The sequence below is a fragment of the Mobula birostris genome, chromosome 19, assembly GCF_030028105.1.
Source record: "Mobula birostris isolate sMobBir1 chromosome 19, sMobBir1.hap1, whole genome shotgun sequence".
NCBI classification, from domain to species: domain Eukaryota; kingdom Metazoa; phylum Chordata; class Chondrichthyes; order Myliobatiformes; family Myliobatidae; genus Mobula; species Mobula birostris.
The window spans coordinates 48,440,789-48,448,692 of NC_092388.1; positions in this window are offsets into that span (position 1 = coordinate 48,440,789).

Consider the following 7,904-nt stretch of genomic DNA (forward strand, 5'->3'; position numbering starts at 1 on the left):
ATTTAAGAAGAAATAACCAATAATAATCAAATTAATCAATATGGTTTCTGAAAAGAAAATCATGTGTGATGGTATTGGATTTGTTGACTGCAAAGTTCTAAACTCAAGTGAAGCCCTTAAGCCCTATTAGATATAGATAGCTAAGGGTGACCTCTCTAAAGGGAGGTTATATTGAGCTGCATCTATGTCTGCTATGGAGGTGGTGGGGTGGGGGAGGGGGGCTACTGCACAATATCATAGTAAGCTGCAGTACATTGTACAATTAGTCAGCTCCTTCATAGGTACTTGCTCTGTAGTATCCAAAACATCTTCAAGGAACAGTGCCTCAGATAGACGGCATCCATCAACATGCCCTCTTCTCATTGGTATCATCAGATAGGAGGTACAGAAGTCTGAAGGCACACACTCTGTGATTCAGGAACAGCTTCTTTCCCTTTGCCATCCTATTTCCAAACGGACACTGAACCCATGTACATTACCTCACTGCTTTTTTTTTAAATTTCTGTTTTTGCAAGGCTTATTTTAATTTAACCATTTTATATACACATATATATTCTTAATGTAATTTAGTTTTTATCTATATCTATCATGTATTGCATTGTACTGCTGCTGTAAAGTTAACAAATTTCACAACATATGCTGGTGATATTAGACTTGATTCTCATTCTGAGTTACTTACTCTTCAAAGTCCAGTTCACTTCCTTGTTTACCCTCCACAGGGAGTTTAGCTGCCAATGCACACTATTTAAATGGTGGCTCCCCTCTCCCTAGGAGATACTTCCAACTAGCAAAGTAGTTTAAAATCGACGTTTCGGGCTGGGACCCTTCGTCAGGACTAACTGAAAGAAGAGATAGTAAGAGATTTGAAAGTGGGAGAGGGAAGGGGAGATCCGAAATGATAGAAGACAGGAGGGTAGGGGTGGATTTAAGAGCTGGAAAGTTGATTGGCAAAAGGAATACCAGGCTGGAGAAGGGAGAGGATCATGGGATGGGAAGCCTGGGGAGAGAGAGAGAAGGGGAGAGGCAAGCCCGGAGGGTAGACAGCAGGCAAGGAGTTATAGTGAGAGGGACAGAGGGAGAAAAGAGAGAGAGGAAATAACGGAGGAAAACATATTTTAAAAAATTAAATAAACAAATAAGGGATGGGGTATGAAGGGGAGGAGGGGCATTAATGGAAGTTAGAGAAATCTATGTTCATGCTATCAGGTTGGAGGCTACCCAGATGGAATATAAGGTGTTGTTCCTCCAACCTGAGTGTGGCTTCATCTTGACAGTAGAAGAGGCCGTGGATAGACAGATCAGAATGTGAATGGGACCTGGAATTAAAACGTGTGGTCACTGGGAGATCTTGCTTTCCCTGGCGGACATCTGTCAAGATGAAGCCACACTCAGGTTGAAGGAACAACGCCTTATATTTCATTAGTCCTGACGAAGGGTCCCGGCCCGGAATGTCGACTGTACCTCTTCCTATAGATGCTGCCTGGCCTGCTGCGTTCCACCAGCATTTTGTGTGTGTTGCATGAATTTACAGCATCTTCAGATTGCCTCGCGTCAAAGTAGTTTAAACACTGTTCATTTATTTTTAGTGATACATATTTAAATCCAGATGAAGATTCTTAAAACATTTAAAACTCAGATGTTTTCTATCCTTGGAAAAAAGATTTCCAAATTGCAAGCAATTTCTAAAGCACAAAGGATTTCAAAAGCATACAAAAAGATAACATTCCTACAAGAGAAAAACACAAACCAACAAGTAGCAAATGAACAATTTGACAATCGCTGAAATTTAAGGCAGAGAAATGGATTAATCCTATCTTCCTATCATTCTTCCTGATAGTCCGTTACCATTTCTCATAAACCTGACTGCTAGCTGCAATTCAAGTTCAAGTTCAAAGTAAATTTATTATCTAAGTACATATATGTCACCTTGAGATTTGTTTTCTTGCAGGCATACAAAGTAAATCTAAGAAACACAATAGAATCGATGAATGACCACATCCAACAGGATTATATTGCTTTTCTGACACTTGGATAACTTCACACACATGGTATCTTTTTCTAATACATTTTTACACATACGGTCTAAATGCTTCTGGAGACAGAGTCCCCAGGTACCCACAATTAACGTTGTGAAGATGACTCCATGAGTACACAAAACTTCCACCATCAGCTATGTCATGTGCTAAGTGATAATATCAATCTTGTCTGCAAGCTTGAAATAATAACTTAGCCATGTTGTCTCACTTGAAAAAAACAATTAAATAAACCTTGCAATGCAACTCTTGAGAAACCAACATCCTGTGTTCTATTGACAGTGTATTTATTTGCAAAGGCGTTCTTTCAATATCAGACTGATTATTGCTTGAGATTTATATTAAGAACTGAAGACTGGCTCCCATTTATGACAACAGGCTAAGCAAAATATTGGTTGGGAATTTATCTGATTCAAAAACAACCCGTCCAACATATTATTCTCCGTAACTTCCGCCATTTCCAATGGGATCCCACCACAAAGCGCATCTTTCCCTCCCCCCCTTTCTGCTTTCCGCAGGGATTGCTCCCTTGTCCATTCGTTTCCCCCCATCACTCCCCACCGATCTCCCTCCCGGCGCTTATCCTTGTAAGCGGAACAAGTGCTACACATGCCCTTACACTTCCTCCCTTACCACCATTCAGGGCCCCAGACAGTCCTTCCAGGTGAGGCGACACTTCACCTGTGAGTCGGCTGGGGTGATATACTGCGTCTGGTGTTCCCGATGTGGCCTTCTATATATTGGCCAGACCCGACGCAGACTGGGAAATCGTTTCGCTGAACACCTACGCTCTGTCCGCCAGAGAAAGCAGGATCTCCCAGTGGCCACACATTTTAATTCCACATCCCATTCCCATTCTGATATGTCTATCCATGGCCTCCTCTACTGTCAAAATGAAGTCACACTCAGGTTGGAGGAGCAACACCTTATATTCCGTCTAGGGTAGCCTCCAACCTGATGGCATGAACATTGACTTCTCTAACTTCTGCTAATGCCCCACCTCCCCCTCGTACCCCATCTGTTGTTTATTTATATACACACATTCTTTTTCTCTCGCTCTTTTTTCTCCCTCTGTCCCTCTCACTATACCCCTTTCCCATCCTCTGGGCTTCCCCCCTTCCCCCTTTTCTTTCTCCCTAGGTCTCCTGTCCCATGATCCTCTCATATCCTTTTTGCCAATCACCTGTCCAGCTCTTGGCTCCATCCCTCCCCTTCCTGTCTTCTCCTATCATTTTGGATCTCACCCTCCCCCTCCCACTTTCAAATCTCCTACTAGCTCTTCCTTCAGTTAGTCCTGACGAAGGGTCTCGGCCCGAAACTTCAACTGTACCTCTTCCTAGAGATGCTGCCTGACCTGCTGCATTCACCAGCAACTTTGATATGTGTTGTGTTGTTTTTAAATGAGATGAGGTTGCAAGCTCCATACCCAACCTTCCTCCTTTTGCACCTGTGCTTGGTACCATCCATGGCTGAGCTTTGGGCTTTGTACAAATAAAAATAAAATTGGTCCCTAAGATTGCTCATACATGACTTATGTTTAATCTCCAAGTGAAGATTAGACTTCTAAGTGAATACTAGATCTAGTACTAGGTAATGAACCGGGTCAGGTCACAGATCTCTCAGTGGGTGAGCATCTGGAGGACAGTGACCACTGCTCCCTGGCCATTAACTTTATCATGGAAAATGATAGAATCAGAAAGGACAGGAAAATTTTTAATTCGGGAAAGGCAAATTATGAGGCTACAAAGCTAGAACTTGCGGGTGTGAATTGGGATGATGTTTTTGCAGGCAAATCTACTATGGACATGTGGACGATGTTTAGGGATCTCTTGCAGGATGTTAGGGATAAATTTGTCCCAGTGAGGAAGATAAAGAATGATAGGGTGAAGGAACCATGGATGACATGTGAGGTGGAGAATCTAGTCAGGTGGAAGAAGGCAGCATACATGAGGTTTAGGAAGCAAGGATCAGATGGGACTATTGAGAAATATAAGGTAGCAAGAAAGGAGATCAAGAAGGGGCTGAGGAGAGCAAGAAGTGGGCATGAGAAGGGCTTGGCGAGTAGGGTAAAGGAAAACCCCAAGGCATTCTTCAGTTACGTGAAGATCAAAAGGATGACAGGAGTGAAGGTAGGATCAATTAGAGATAAAGGTGGGAAGATGTTCCTGGAGGCTGTGAAAGTGAGCGAGGTCCTCAATGAATATTTCTCTTCGGTATTCACCAATGAGAGGGAACTTGATGATGGGGAGGACAATATGAGTGAGGTTGATGTTCTGGAGCATGTTGATATTGAGGGAGAGGAGGTGTTGGAGTTGTTAAAATACATTAGGACAGATAAGTCCCTGGGGCCTGACGGAATATTCCTCAGGCTGCTCCATGAGGCGAAGGAAGAGATTGCAGAACCTCTGGCTAGGATCTTTATGTCCTCGTTGTCCACGGGATTGGTACCGGAGGATTGGAGGGAGGTGAGTGTTGTCTCCTTGTTCAAAAAAAGTAGTAGGGATAGTCCGGGTAGTTATAGACCAGTGAGCCTTACGTCTGTGGTATGAAAGCTGTTGGAAAAGATTCTTAGAGATAGGATCTATGGGCATTTAGAGAATCATGGTCTGATCAGGGACAGTCAACATGGCTTTGTGAAGGGCAAACTTGTCTAACAAGCCTGATAGAGTTCTTTAAGGAGGTGACCAGGCATATAGATGAGGGTAGTGCAGTGGATGTGATCTACATGGATTTTTGTAAGGCATTTGACAAGGTTCCACACAGTAGGCTTATTCAGAAAGTCAGAAGGCATGGGATCCAGTGAAGTTTGGCCCGGTGGATTCAGAATTGGCTTGCCTGCAGAAAACAGAGGGTCGTGGTGGAGGAAGTACATTTGGATTGGAGGGTCGTGAGTAGTGGTGTCCCATAAGGATCGGTTCTGGAACCTCTATTTTTTGTGATTTTTATTAATGACCTGGATGTGGGGGTAGAAAGATGGGTTGGCAAGTTTGCAGACAACACAAAGGTTGGCGATGTTGTGGATAGCGTAGAGGATTGTCGAAGATTGCAGAGAGACATTGATAGGATGCAGAAGTGGGCTGAGAAGTGGCAGATGGAGTTCAACCCGGAGAAGTGTGAGGTGGTACATGTTGGAAGGACAAATGCCAAGGCAGAGTACAAAGTAAATGGCAGAATATTTGATAGTGTGGAGGAGCAGAGGGATCTGGGGGTACATGTCCATAGATCCCTGTAAGTTACCTCACAGGTAGATTGGGTAGTTAAGAAAGCTTATGGAATGTTAGCTTTCCTAAGTCAAGGGATAGAGTTTAAGAGTCGCGGGGTAATGATGCAGCTCTATAAAACTCTGTTTAGGCCACACTTGGAGTATTGTGTCCAGTTCTGGTCGCCTCACTATAGGAAGGATGTGGAAGCATTGGAAAGAGTACAGAGGAGATTTACCAGGATGCTGCCTGGTTTAGAGAGTATGCATTATGATCAGAGATTAAGGGAGCTAGGGCTTTACTCTCTGGAGAGAAGGAGGATGAGAGGGGACACGATAGAGGTATACAAGATATTAAGAGGAATAGATAGAGTGGACAGCCAGTTCCTCTTCCCCAGGGCACCACTGCTCAATACAAGAGGACATGGCTTTAAGGTAAGGGGTGGGAAGTTCAAGGGGGATATTAGAGGAAGGTTTTTTCCTCAGAGAGTGGTTGGTGCGTGGAATGCATTGCCTGAGTCAGTGGTGGAGGCAGATACACTAGTGAAATTTAAGAGACTACTAGACAGGTATATGGAGGAATTCAAGCTTGGGGATTACATGGGAGGCAGGGTTTAACAGTCGGCACAACATTGTGGGGCGAACGGCCTGTACTGTGCTGTACTATGCTATTCTATGTTCTAAGTTCTGTGTTCTATATGAAGAAAGGAATGTTTCAGTGAGATGGTATCATTGACATGAGTAAGGAGGCAATGTTAACCCAACTTGCATTTTATTGTGTTTGCATCCATATATTCTAAAAGCCACATCATGTAATTTGGTTTTCCTAAATGTTTACTATAAACCAGTTTGCTTTCAACAGAATCAGAAGAATTTAATGCTATATAAGGGAGGTCATTCAGCTAATTGAGTCTATGCTCATTCCCTATAAGAAAAAAAACTCATTTCCTCGCACTCATAACCTCCCGGGAGTGGGGAGAAGATGGCGACGTGGCGACAGTGCATGTGGCCACTTCGGTGATGAATATCTGTTATCTGTCAAGTAGGGGACCGTGCACAATTCTGATTTGATGGAGACAGTTGTGAGAGCACAGCGGAACATCTAGAAAACTTCTGAAATGCCTGCTTTGCTGCCGCTGCTACTGTGTGGTAACCAGAACCTCCGGAGCTGAAGGCCCCAAAATCCTCGGCTTTGTGTATTTCAGCGGCCGGGGCAAGGTCAAAGGCGCTCGGCAGAGGATGGCACTTGGGAGGCTGTATCAGAGGGCTGGTCGGAAGCTCAGAGTTTTCAGACAGATGGACTCAGGGTCAGCTGGGGTCGGCTGCTTCCAAGGTATCGGCAAGTTGACGGTGCCTGGAGGTTTATGGCAGGGAGTTTCTCCCTTTTACCGCCTGCTATCGGGGACTCGGGAGCCGATCAACTCAAGACTTTGAGACTTTTTTTTTACTGTGCCCATGGTCTGTTCTTCATCAAATTATGGTATTGCTTTGCACTGCTGTAACTATATGTTATAATTATGTGGTTCTGTCAGTGTTAGTCTTTGGTCTGTCTTGTTTTCTGTGATATCACTCCAGAGAAACATTGTATCATTTCTTAATGCATGTATGCATTTCTAAATGACAATAAAAGAGGACTGAGTGTTCTCATAATCTAATCCTCAAAACTTTCCTCATACTTTTCCAATTCCCTTTTGAAATCCTTGATTTCCCCATGAATTACAAAATTTTCTCTAGATGGAATTTAAAAAATGTTTTTTCCCATTAGTCATCATATCCCAGTCTTTCAACAGACATCTCAATCCACACAATGGAAAAGATAGCTCAGCTCATTGCAGTCTTTCAGTAGTCAGCACTACTAATCCTAGTCATTCCATACAGACTTGAACCAACTGCAGACCTTCAAAGGACGTGTCCACTATTCCATCAACCCAACCAATACCTCAATTAACCCCAGTCTTTCCACAGACAGAGCAACCAATTCTAGTCATTCAAACAATTATAATTAATCCACAATAGCTACACCAACCTTGTTGATTCAACAGACATCTCAGCTTTTCTGACATCTGTTTATGGGTTTCATAAGCATCTTTCCAACCTCTAATGTACCTCCATGCAACATTATATTATTTGTTATTATTACTCATTTTCTAGTTATGAAAGCCATGATGTAAATCTCCTTGCAGTTATCTTTATATCTACACTAAATGTTACTTTTTTGGCATGTTATTGCAGAATGCCGCACCTGTGTTGGTCAAAGAGAGTGGGCCTTAGGGAGCTGAGGATTGGCACCATATTGAAGTCATGTAGCTGAAGGCAAGGCTGTTAATGGCGAATGAACAGAGAAGACAAGAGGCAATTATTGCAGGTTAATTTGTTTAGGTTTGGGATATTTATCACCAATTCTACAATATGTATGTGGAAACAGGGAAATACAATACACTTGGCTGTTGGAAAGACTTCAGAAAGACTTCTGAGAATTATTTTTAGCAAGAATGAAGAATTACACATGCTTGTGCACATTGTATTAGACAATTGATGTGTAACATATTTCTGATCCAGTGTTTAAATTCTTAGCAACTCTTTAATTAACTGAGAAAGCAGTTTGCTCTTTTAAAATAAACAACTTTCATAGCCCTTCCGTGAGTGGAGACAATTGGCAAATGTTGGAGTCT